The following is a 13,618-nucleotide window of genomic DNA, read 5'->3' as shown; positions in this document are numbered from 1 at the left end:
ATATGGTTCAAAAATACCCTCATTAATGAAAGGTAATTTCTTTTAGAAATAAAATCATAAATGTCAAATAACAAATTTCATTTTGAATTCAAAAAGAGAACTTTTAAAATTTAAGATTTTTTTTCTTCACGTTCATCTTTTTATTCTCAAAATTTAGCATTTTTAATTCATTTTTCATCTGAATAAAAGTAAAACACCCCAAATTTAAAAAATTAAAAATTAAGAAACTTCCTGAAATTTAGCCTTCTTTCCCCTCACGTTCATCTTATTTTTTCTACCTAAACTTTTCTTTATATCACTACAAAAATTATAGTTACCACTTATCTCTAAAATTTATCATTTTTATTTGTTTGAAAAATAAATATATATATTTTCAAATTATAATAGATCCAAATTATTAGTCTTTACCTGAAAGATAAAAGAGCATCTAAGCACGCGCAACACGTGTGCTAAGAACCTAGTTTATACTATATATAAGAGAATTCTCTTCTTTGAATTGGACTTTTATGTGATTCAAAAATACCCTCATTAATGAAGGGTAACTTCTCTTAGATATAGGGTCATAAATGTCAAATAACAAATTTCATTTTGAATTCAAAAAAAGAACTCCTAAAATTTAGGATTTTTTTCCCCTTCACATTCATCATTTTATTCCCTAAAATTTAGCATTTTTTATTCTTTTTTCATCTAAATAAAAGTAAAACACCCCAATTTAAAAAATAATAAAAATAATAAAAAACTAAGAGAACTCTTAAATTTTTTTTAGAGGGAGTACCATAGAACTACCCCCCTAACTTCCAATATAATATATTAATCTCTTAATTGGAGTCCAAGCAATGTATGTTGCAAATATTGTGTGCATTTATACACTGTCAAAAATATAATTGAAAATGTGATTTAAAATCACGTTTTCAGTTCTATATATTTTGACTGTGTACAAATGCACATATGTGTGTAACAAAATTTTCCCTTTATGTTTTTCCCTTTTAGTACGAAGGTATAAAGATAAGTGTTTTTTACCACCACACACTCTTGGTATGATGGTTACTCCACAAGTATAAGTGTTTGTAAGGTATGAGAGATAAGAATCGGAAGTCAAGTCTCCAGAAAGGAGCCTCACACACATATACACTTAGATTAGACTACCCCCCTAACTTCCAATATAATATATTAATCTCTTAATTGGAGTCCAAGCAATGTATGTTGCAAATATTGTGTGCATTTATACATGGTCAAAAATAATTGAAAATGTGATTTAAAATCACGTTTTCAGTTCTATATATTTTGACTGTGTATAAATGCACGTATGTGTGTAACAAAATTTTCCCTTTATGTTTTTCCCTTTTAGTACGAAGGTATAAAGATAAGTGTTTTTTATCACCATACACTCTTGGTGTAATGGTTACTCCACAAGTATAAGTGCTTGTGAGGTATGGGAGGTAAGGGTCGGAATTCAAGTCTCCAGGAAGGAACGTCACACATATATACACTTAGTACTTAAGTAGAATTTCTACCTTGTATCACAAAAGTGTTTATTCCTTCAAAACAAATAAGGATAATGCACAATTTTAGATGATGTTAGGTGTGTTAAAGATATGTTAGCCCATTAGCATAGGCCCAAGCCTAATTCTACTTTGTGTGCAAGCCAAGTCTCCTACTTGTACTAGAAGTCTATTAGTTTAGGGTTTAGTCTAATATATATACACATGTTATAATTCATTGTAACATAGGATTTGTACTACACTCTAATATATTATTGATGTAGCCCTTTAGGGTTTCCTCCGTGGATGTAGGCCGTTAGGCTGAACCACGTAACTCTCATGTGTTACTGTGTTCTATACTCGCTGCCGCATCCATACTAGTATATTCAACATGGTGTATCAATGCTAATATTTAACATGGTATCAGAGCCATCTTCTTGTGGTCATGATTTTCTGTCCTTACGGTATATTTAAGAGCAATCTTTGTCTTCCTCAGTGTTTTTTTTCACTGCATTCATCTTCTTTGACTTCCTACTACTACTGTCAAAACTCTTCGGTATAGTCAAGTCACTGTTAGAAGTCGTATCAACACTGCAAGAATATTGCCTTCCTCAAACTACCGTCACAGAGCCAAATTTCATTCAAGGGATCTTCTCAACCTTATCAAATCTCAAGATTTCATCAAGTTTCCATCTTGAGTTTGAGAGGGAGTGTTAAAGATATATTAGCCCATTAGCATAGGCCCAAGCCTAATTCTACTTTGTGTGCAAGCCAAGTCCCCTATTTGTACTAGAAGTCTATTAGTCTAGGGTTTAGTCTAATATATATACACATGTTATAATTCATTGTAATACAGGATTTGTACTACACTCTAATATATTATTGATGTAACCCTTTAGGGTTTTTTCCGTGGATGTAGGCTGTTAGGCTGAACCACGTAACTCTCATGTGTTACTGTGTTCTATACTCGCTACCGCATCCATACTAGTATATTCAACATGGCGTATCAATGCTAATATTTAACAAGGTGAATATCCAATCTCTCGTTACAAAAAACTGGACTTGTTAGAATGAAACAACTTTGAGAAAAGAGATAACTGTTCTAATGGCCGTATTAAGAAGGAAAAAAAAGGTGATAACAAATATGAAGAATTAACTGGATGAAGAGTGGTGACCATAATACTAAATAATTCACAACTTAGTCCTATCATTTGGTTGAAATATATTAGTTTTTGATCTGGCCACACCACCTTATAAAAAAGGGTTGACTAGTCCAGCGTAAAATAGACCATATAGTAGGTTTTGTTTTTGAAAATGTTAATTGATTTTTTATTAAGAGACAATTCATGGTAATATATAGTTGATATAATGATCCATTTTATTCATTAAAAAAAAATTTTGATTGATACATTATTATAAATAGTCATTGAAAAAGTTCTATTATACCTTTTAAATATATATATGAGTTGGGTTCAAGTTATACATGATGTAACTCTAAATAATGTTATATCACTCAATATTTTTTAATTGGATGCAAATTTTGATAAATCTACCATTAGATTACATTATCTTCGATCGTATATTCTCCATACTTGCAAAATTTCAAGGTGATCAAAGATTAATAACCATGTCATTAATCAATTTTTTAAATTCAATTTTTTGTAATTTAAAATAATACATAAAAGATGAGTTTATAGATTTCAAATAACAAATAACATCCAACTGACATGAAAATTAGCATGATTGTTAAAAACATATGGAACATGTAATTTAACGGTAAAATTTTCGAAATATGAATTCTATAACAAGTTATTAGAGTTACACTAGGTGTAACTTGAACCAAACCCCCCCCCCACACACACACTTTAAGTAATATTATACCACCCAATATTTTTTAATTAGAAATGAATTTTGATAAATCCACTGCTGGATTACATCATTTTTGTATATTCTCTATGTTTACAAAATTTAAATATGATCAAAGATCAATAATTATGTCATCAAGCAATTGTTTAAATTCAAGTTTTTATAGTTTAAAATAATGTATAAAAGATGAGTGTATGGAACGAATGGTAAATTACATCCTATTGGTATGAAAATTGGCATGCATGTTAAGAACATATAGAACATGTAATTCAACGATTTAATTTTCAAAATATGAATTCAATAACAAGTTATTGAGTGGTGTAACTAGGGGCAAAGCTGGGGGTGGGGGGGGAATTGCTCCCCCTGGCCCGCCCAAAATTTACTAAGAGGTTTACTTATTTGTCATATTACCTGGTAAGTTTGGTACCTCCAATCATATGCCTACGCCAAATAACAAGCTTATGAGAAAATAGAGCTTAAAAGTAATAAGAGTTTTGTGGGTTTCAAGGTTTTTTTTTTTGTCCTTTTATTGACTTGTTCCCTCCCCTTCATGTTGCTGGTTCCATCTTAATTATTGTATTTCATTTATTTATTTTTATTTTGTTTGCATGGATTTGCTTTTATGTATTTTTTTTCATTTGTAAAATTATCATTGGACTATTATTTTTATATGAAAACTTCATTAAATATAAAAGAAAAATAAAAAATCATTCATAATCTATAAATAATGTGTTATAAAGTTTAAAATATATAAAAAGAAAAAGCAAACATAAAGAAATTGAATAAGTAAAGAAGCACAAGTTTTAATTGAAAACATTGAAAAAGAATATTATTATTTCCTTTGAAGTGATAAAAATGAAAAAAGAAAAATTAATTTCTAATGTAATACTTTATTCTTCTTTTATTTGCATCAACAATAAAATGTAAAAATAATTATATAATAAATTTTAGAGCTCAATATTGTTTTCATGTTAAACTTTGAATTTTCAAGTGTTTACAAGTTCACAATTTTGTTTTTAAAATATTACAATTTGTTCACTAAAATATCATATTCACATGATTTGCACTTGAGTATCCAACAACTAAAATCTTTTATGAGAATTGTAAATGGAATTTTTAATTAAAAAAATTATTTATGTGTAAATAAAACCCTAGTAGAAAAATATAATATAACAAACATATTAGTCTTGTAAGGACTCAATTCGTGACGGCCCCAAAATAGTATTGAGTTCGCACATTGAGGGCCCAAACAATATAATTTGTAGAACGTGGGTTTGAAAGGTTAGGACTTGGTCACCAAACGGTGGTTAGTCGTGATGTTCATACAGAATTAAATCATGTTCGCTCGAGGAGTCTTTCTTCTCGAGACGGTCTAGAAGGCTTTGATTCTTGGCCTTTTTTCCCAGCCCCCTTCTTTGGATTACTTACTTTTCCTTTTATATTAGCCTGTACCCTTCATCCAACGTCCACGTGTAGGTTCGGCTATCCAGGACTGATACTTGTCCCATCAGCCCATACCCAAAGTGATTGGAGGTGATTGTAAAAGTTGAAGAGCATGGTCCTGTCAAGTGCAGAGTATTCAATGACAGTAATGGCAGCTTTCTCTTTGTCCTTTGTCGCCATACTGTCCAAGGATCCTTTTTCTATCAACACAGATATTTTAGGTTTTTCCCAAAATTGTTCCCATATTCTTGCCCTTTCTTTCAGGAGGGTCTCGGGGATGCCGAGGACAGAGTCATCCTCGGCTATATCTCCAGATTACTTGGACTTTTATTATATGTCCTCGGCTATATCCCTCCTCGGTTCGGGCCTTGGGTCCCAATGTAAAAATGGGTCAGGGCCACAAATTATTGGGCCCCACAAGTCTTATTTTTGGGTGTGTGCCGCTATGCATTGCTTATAAATTTTGCCCTCCCTAAACTCAAATCTTGACTTTGCCATTAGGTATAGCATTGCTTAGAGTTATACTAAATATTATTCTAAACCATGTTTATTTTTGCCCTAAGTACATATTTTATTTCATTCTTTTAATATATGTCATATTTTGATTTTATTTTTGTGCCAAATAAGAGCTTCATGATTGATGTCTTGAAGTAATAATCAACAAATCCTTATCAAGTTAAAAGTTAGAAGTTAGAACAATTACTTGTGGAGATAACTTTAATTTGAGCAATATATTATATGTTTACTATGACTTCAGACATTTTTTTTTTTTTTTGAGTAGACTATGACTTCAGACTTTGATTAAGCTCCATGTATCATACATGCATGGCACAGTCGCTCGTACCTGCATGGCCACCTTTATCAGAGCTCAATATAAATGAACATGCTTAAATGAATAATAATCTGAATTTAGGAGACTAGACAATTTCTTTATTTATAACCATTAAATTGAAGAATTTGTTAAGAAGCCAAATTTTTGGTAACTTTAGCCACAAATAATGACAAATTAAAAGTGCTGCCGAGTACAGCACTTCTGCACCTTGGCTTTGCACTTTGACCTTTTTGCCACCACCATGGCACCTTGCATGGCATTATGTTGGTATATGGTTTTCCAGCAAAAATTTTGACTGTTTTTGCAGTTCGCAGCTCTTGTTCATTCCCACTTCTTCCATATACACCCCTAGAAATTGATTTCATATTGCATGGCACCTATGGCGTTGTTTCAAATCAATTTCCAACCCCACTAGCACGGACTGTCTGCTTATTTAAGCCCCAAGGCATTAATTCCTCATCAGAATATTCGTCTCTACTCAAAGAAAAATATGGATCTTATAATTAAATATGCTTTTCATAGTCATAGTAGTGCAGGTGCTTTTTCTTATGTGCATGCCAGCACATGAAGCTAGGAGAATTCTCTATGCAGAAAACAAAAATGTGATGAAAAATTACGAGGACAAGTTGTTTTGGGCAGTACAGCAAGGCGAAGCCTCTCTAAATGTGCCCAATCCGGCGACAACCGGCGATATCTCTTCTTTAATGATCAGCCAAAAGGCCTTATTTGCCACTGATCACAATATTGATGTCTCTCCTTTAACACGCTGATTGCTGCTCAATGGTTATGTCCCTCCATCGCTAGGTTCAAAGCAAAAAAGTCCATCTTCCTCTATGCTTAAGGGTAGCACCTCCATTCCGTAGGTTAAAGCAAAAAACTCAAATTAAAGGTAGGGGATTGGCAAGCTTAAGGGAATTTAAAGTTATTTATTTATTTAATTTTTTTTTTTTAGGTAGGTGTTCAAAGCTCTTCAAGCGTCTAATTATTCTTTTGTGTATGTATGTAAGTCCCATTCCAGTTTATACTACATTCTTAATGATTTGAAACGTAAATAGTAATAATAATAATTTCTCAATAATAGCTCTTCCCTTTAAATGCTCATGACTTTGTACATGTATTAAGAAACTAACTGCTAATCTACAAAGCGACTGCATATTACTTCAATGCTCATCAGTGTGACTTGTTACACTTTTAGCTTTACTTCAGCCTTCATATTAATGTGGAAGACGACTTAGCGTTGCTGTTCTGCATCTTCATTTTCCACTAAGTAAGCTTGGCCCATGAGACAATTGATGCATTTCATTCCTCTTTCTTTCTTCAACTCCGCGGAGATATTGCAGCCAGCCATGAAAGTTGAAACCGTATTCAATATGCATATTATTAACCAACATTCTTACGCATTTCTTCTTTTGTTTATTTTTATTTTTTATTTCATTAGCAAAAACATTGTAAAGCACAAAAAGAAGTAGAAGTAGAAACATCGTAAAGCAAGAATTTTGAGCTAGATTTTTTCCCTCATATTTAAATATTAATTAAATGATATTTATTTAACTTTGATAATAAATATTGGATTTCAATAATTAATAATTTTTTCAAAAACACTATTTATTTAATTTTAATTTTGATAGAGAAATAAAGGAATGATTAGTTTACCTCTTAAGTATTTGGTAGGCTAAATTGTTTACTCTCTTAAACTACCACACAGAGAGTAGAATGCATTCGAAAAGAGAATAATTTTGTATATAAAAAAAAAAAAAAATGTTGTTGATTAAAACTTTTGGGCCTTAATTATAATGTTTACACTTTGAGAGAAATAGATAATACATCCTATCTATATATTATTATATATTAAGAGTTAAAACTAAAAGAAAATCTAATTAGAATCCTCAATTGGATTTTAATTTTGCGTCACGTGTACATCTTATTTAATTTTTAAAAAACAATTATGCCAAATAAGTTAATTACTTGCAAAAAAAACGAGGAGTCTACTAGAAATTAGCCATAAAAAAAAGCCAAACATCATTATTATCCTCCACGTACATAACCCTCACCAAAGTCACATTATGTTCTTTGAAATTAAATGAGAAAATTGGGTGTTTCTAACTTAAGTACGTATTCTCCCCAATGGGCCGGGGCAAACGTGATGTGGGTGGGTTACAGCTGGTACGTTCTTTAACCAATCGATCTCTCCTATTTTCTTTGTTTATTAGTTTTAAAATGATGATATACAAGGCTGCCCATGCACACCACTTAATTTGTAGTATATGCTTACAAAGGGGCTAAATACTTTTGTTCTTCAATGAACAAAGTGAGAACATAAGATTTAGATACTTTTGTTATTTAATTTGTGAACAAAGAGAGAACATGATTGATGAAACAGGATATAAATAAAATCATGAATAGCATTAATTTTTTGAGGGATTACAGTTAACACATGATCAATTGAATCGCATGATCAATGGGATTGGCAAATAACGTAAGGAAAGATAGCAAAATTGAGAGATGGTAGGAGGGAATAATATACTGATTAAAGCTAAAGAAAAGGACATCTTATGAATTGTGCACGGACAATCCGAACTAAATGGTAGGGTGAAATTTGAAACCAATTCAATTTTAGTTTGATTTAATTATTTCTTAAGAATTTTTGTGTAAACAAGTTCAGAAATTTTAGTAATTTTGTTTGCATATGGTGGGTTGAAACTATGAGCATTTTTTTTTTCTAAAGTTGTGATTTGTAGATATTGTTTGCTTTTGATTAAACCCTAAATCATTTTACATACGCCAAGTGATTTTTTCAATGTAATTTTGCTATTCAACTGGTTAAACATAAGTGTATGGTTATTTGAAGTGGAATTTTGTAGTGTTGTACGTATTTGAATTTGCAGATGGTATAGTTGATATTTTAGGTATTATGTGCTTTAGTTTTTTTTTTTTTTTCCTTAGTTTTATCTCTTTTTATGAAAAAAAAAAAAAAAAAAAAAAAAAAGAAAAAGAAAAAAAAAGTTACATTCTGTTAGTACTTAACTAGAGCCTTTTGTTTCTTTGAGTGCGAAACCAATTGAAAAGGGAAATTGAGAATTCATATAAGTGGAACAAAATTTTAATTGGTAGAAAGAGTAAAAAATTTGTAGTGTCATGAAATAGAAAAAGCGAAGATCTGCAAATTGTACTAAAGTTAATGAATGGTAGTGTGAAATATGGGTTGAAATTTAAAAAAAATAGGTGCCTAGAATCAACTTTGTTTTACAAATATCATGAAAGTTGTTTAATAACCCAAGCTTAACATCAATAGCATCACAATAATTGCTCACAGATTACATACTAATTTTGTAATCATCAAAGGGGAGGGTTACAGGACAATCCCAGCTAACTCATAACCCTTTTGGACTGTGAAGTTGAAGAAAACAATCGATTGCATGTCGTATGCATAATGTACTTGTTGAACTTTGCACACTTTTTTTTGTCAGTAATTGGAATGAGTAACGAAACAAAAAGAAATACACTAACTGATCTCAGAAGTAAAAGAAAATTTTTCAACATATCTTGCTTTAAAAAATTCTCCATAAAGTCAACCAAAATTTTTCCTTGGATTTATTAAATAAAAATATGATTAGATATATAAATATATGGGTAAAACTTAAATACAATAACTTAGATACAGTACCTTAGATACCCCTTTTAAAATTCAGCCACCTATCTGACTAAATAACTCAATTAACGATGTTAACACAGTCCGTTTATCTGTCTTTTTCTTTTCACTTTTGTTTTTAGTTTCCCAAGATGTTAGAGAACCCATGAGAAAACCCAACATCTTTAGCTTTTCAATCTCTTAGACTTCTAAATTTTAAAAGAAATCAAGATTTTAGAAGAACAAAAAGGCTAACTTAATTATGTGCATTGCGTTGTCAACTAAAGGTTTGTTGCTTCTTGTCTGCGGCTAGGGACATAGTCAAAGAAGCAAAGAACTTGAATGGACAATGAATGACCATACCCAAAATCACAAATCTAAGAATCAAGGTTTTCAGATCCAAACCGTTCATTGAACTGTAAAAGAGAGAGGTTCAAGGTTTTTGAGGTCAAACCGAGGTCGAACCGTGATGATGTCATAATTAATTAAAGCCTAAATATAGATATTAAATTTATAAAACTAGCAAAATTGACAATATATCTATATATGTGAGGGAAATTTAATGATTTTCAAGTATATATTTAATAATTAAATAAGAAAGTTAATAAAATAAAATAATAACCATGAAAACATTAAAATTTATGATTAATTTTTGAAGTAAAGTTGAATATCTTTGAAGGATTTTAATTATAATTTTTTTTATTCCTTATAAGAGATGGATAATTTAATTAAGTAAAATAAAATTGTGTTAAGTTTTTTTTTTTTTTTTTAAAAAGAAAATTGCTAAGGGGTTGGACCGCACAGTTCTCACTAGTTCATGCGGTCCAACCCTGGTTTTAGGGGTTCACGGAATTAACAAAAAATCCTATTCTTTAGGCTTAAAAAACCGTTTTTCATCCCGGTTTCCGGTTTTCACGGTCCGACCTCCCAATCCGATCCGGTTCTGAAAACCTTGCTAAGAATGACCATACCCAAAAAACCCATGTTTGGAATCCAACCAAAACCATCATGTCCTAGCAACCAAAACAAACCCAATCGGCCAACCCCCAAACCCACATAAATCAAACGAGGAGAGGAGAAAAGATAAATTAAAGGAAAACTAAAGAACAAACAAAGAAAGAGAAGAGGAGGAAGAGGACGATCGGCGGCCACCGCATCACTAGTGTGCTTCCGATTGTTGCAGAGCTCATGGGTTTCAGGCTTTTAGCCTTAGGGGCCTAGGCTAGACTTCAGAGAGAAGAGCAAACCCAAAAGAGACCATGAGAGTGGCTAACGGTGGCCTGCTGTGGCTGCCCTTGACAGTAGCCATGGAGATCCAGTGGTGGAGAGATCTTCAAGTTTGAGATGAGAGTGAGATGATGGAGGGATATAGTTAACAGAATTAGAGAAAGAGAGGGTATTAACACCGTTAGCTAAGTTATTTTAATAAGACAGGTGGTTGAATTTTAAAAGGGGTACCTAAGGTACTGTATCTAAGTTTTACCCTAAATATATTTATCCATTTTACCTTGTACTAAATTGGACAAGAAAAAAAAAGGTATTCCGCAAGTGTACAAATAACTTGAACATGTATAGTTTTTTTTCTTTTTTTTGGTTGAGAGGAGCCTTGAACATATATAGCTAACAAAATGTACCATTGCATAAATAAATATGATAATTATCAACTTCAAGTATGTTATCAATTTCATAGGTAGCGTTGAACTTGCTACATGAAGAAACCTTGAGAGGTCTATAGGTTGAGGTTCAAACATATGACATTCTCATTTCCCTCAATATCTTGCACACCTCTTAACATACTTCTCTCTTGAATCTTGACATCTCTATGATTCTTGTTGGAACTCTAATAGGTTAACCCTGCTCGACGAGCTCGCCCTATATATTTTACATTAGTCACTGGCTTCTGAAACAAAGCTTCAAGTCTTTTTCAAGTTAGGGAACTCCATTGTAGTCATGCTTCTTTGTTTGCTAAAAGAAAATTGGAACAAGTAATCACAAAAGTATTTTAAATTGATATGTTAATATTCCATGCTTATTTGACTTTATAAAATAAATGTAAGCTTTAGTTTTTTAGGGAACTCTAGCACAAATTCTTTTAATCTTAACTTTTATCTTATAATAAATGGTCCAAATAATAACATGTCATCAATTCACTAATAAAATCTCTAATTTCTAAAAACAAAAAAAATTCTTATTAAAAAAACATATTGACATGCCATTTGAGTTATTAATTTCATTGTAAAAAATGATTCTAATTAAGAAAAAATAGGCGAAAACACTATTTTGGTCCATACATTTTGGGGTTACGGTTAACTTGGTCTCTACATTTTAGTAGCAATCAATTTGGTCTCTATTGTTTTTAATTTACAATCAATTTGGTCTCTACCGTTAACTTACTGATAGAAAAATACCTACGTGGCAAATGATATGCACAGTTGGCACAATTAAAGCTGACGTGGCTTATAAAATAATATTAAAAAATGACAAATCAACATTTTAATTATTAAAAAAATCCAAATCAGCAAAAAAATTAAAACATCCAAAAATCTTTTGAGCAACCAAACATGTAAAAACTAAAAACATAGGAAAAAAATCATGCGGAAGATTGAAGATAAAGTACATCTTGAACTCCGGCTAGAAATCGAATAAGAGAGGTGTGGTGGAGATTGGATGCAATCGGTGGTTGGGATTTTCTTTTGGGGTCCTTGGAGTGGATCTATGCCTAATCAATCTATTATGTCAACAACACAAAACCAAAATCTTGGTTGTACTTGAAGAGGGGAGAGTCCACAATGGATGGCAACAACATGGCAATGGTTCGTAAGAGGCATAACCATGTCTGATGGATGGCAACGACATGGCAATGGCTTTCTTCAACCCTTGAATCAGTGAGCATGTTTAGGCAAACCAATATAACCCCTTGATGGTTTTATCGGCAGATGGAGGAGGGAGATAATGGTTGATTTGGTTTGGCATTCCTGCTTACGATTGTGTGGTGGAGAACATTGCTAAGGGTGGGTTGTTGAAGTGGGTAGTAAAGTTCCAATCTGCAATATTTCCTTTTGTTTTCTGTTTGGTTCTCTAGAAAAACGAAGAGGAAAATGTAGTGGGAAAAACAAAAATTCATCTGCTACTTCTTATTGGCTTTATATTATAGTTTTTTGTTCTTATTTTTGTTCTGCCTGAGTTTTACTACACTGAAACTCTTGTACTTGTTGAAATGAACATTGTTAGGTTTGATGGAATTTTTTGGGGTGTGATTTTGGTGAGAGGGAAATAAAAGAAAAAAAAAATCAATTTTGATGTGTTTGTTTTTCAAGAAACTACAAGAACGACAGAGAAAAGAAAATAAAATAAAATTTAAGTTTTTTTTTTTCTTTAAGAATTTTTTTTTTCCTTTTTAAAATTCTGACATTGGCATGGCATTTTTTTATAGGGGCATTTTTTTAAAAAAAATTCAATTAAAATTCTTTATTATTTTATAAGTCACATCAGCTTTAATTGTGCCAAATGTGCAAATCATTTGTTACGTAGGAATTTTCCGTCAATGAGTTAACGGTAAGGACTAAATTGACTGTAAATTGAAAAAAAAACATAGACCAAATTAACTAGTACTAAAATGTAGGGACTAAATTAACTGTGACCCCAAAATGTAGGAACCAAAATAGTGTTTTCGCCAAAAACATATTAACATGCCAAATATTGAGTTATTAATTTCATTTTTAAAAATGATTCTTATTAAAAAAAATATTGACGTGCCAAATTTTGAGTTATTAATTTCATTTTTAAAAATGATTCTTATTAAAAAAAATATTGACGTGCCAAATATTGAGTTATTAATTTAATTTTAATTTAAAAAACGTTAAAAAAAAAAACAAAAAAAACAAAAAAACAAAACAAAACAAAACAAAACAGAACTAAACTAAAATTTGCAAACTTCCCTATTAACCATAGCTTTCCCCCATTCGTGTTACACATTTCTCATTTATCTTTTAGGAGATTTATTTATAATAGTTTTCTTATAACTTTTTTTTAATGTAAAATTTCTAGTTTAATGAGAAAATTAAAAAAAAAAAAAAAAACTTTTTAAGGTTAGTAAAATTTTATTTATAAATATTATAAAATCAAAGAAATTTGACTATTTGTTAATTTCTTCGTAGCATTTGGAGCCTTGCAAATTTCCACATCACCAATATGCGTGTGTAATTTCTTCTTAAAGACTTAAATTTCGATTCTTATCCCTACACTTTTATACTTATGGAATGACCATCCCAACAAAGGTTCACAGTAGTAAGATTTTATTTTCAAAGCTAACCATTTGACCATTTTTTTTCAGATTCATTTAAGTGAATGTTTGATTTGAGAACAAGG

This window comes from Quercus lobata, chromosome 5 (genome assembly GCF_001633185.2).
Source record: "Quercus lobata isolate SW786 chromosome 5, ValleyOak3.0 Primary Assembly, whole genome shotgun sequence".
Classification (NCBI taxonomy): domain Eukaryota; kingdom Viridiplantae; phylum Streptophyta; class Magnoliopsida; order Fagales; family Fagaceae; genus Quercus; species Quercus lobata.
This window is presented reverse-complemented; position numbering follows the sequence as displayed.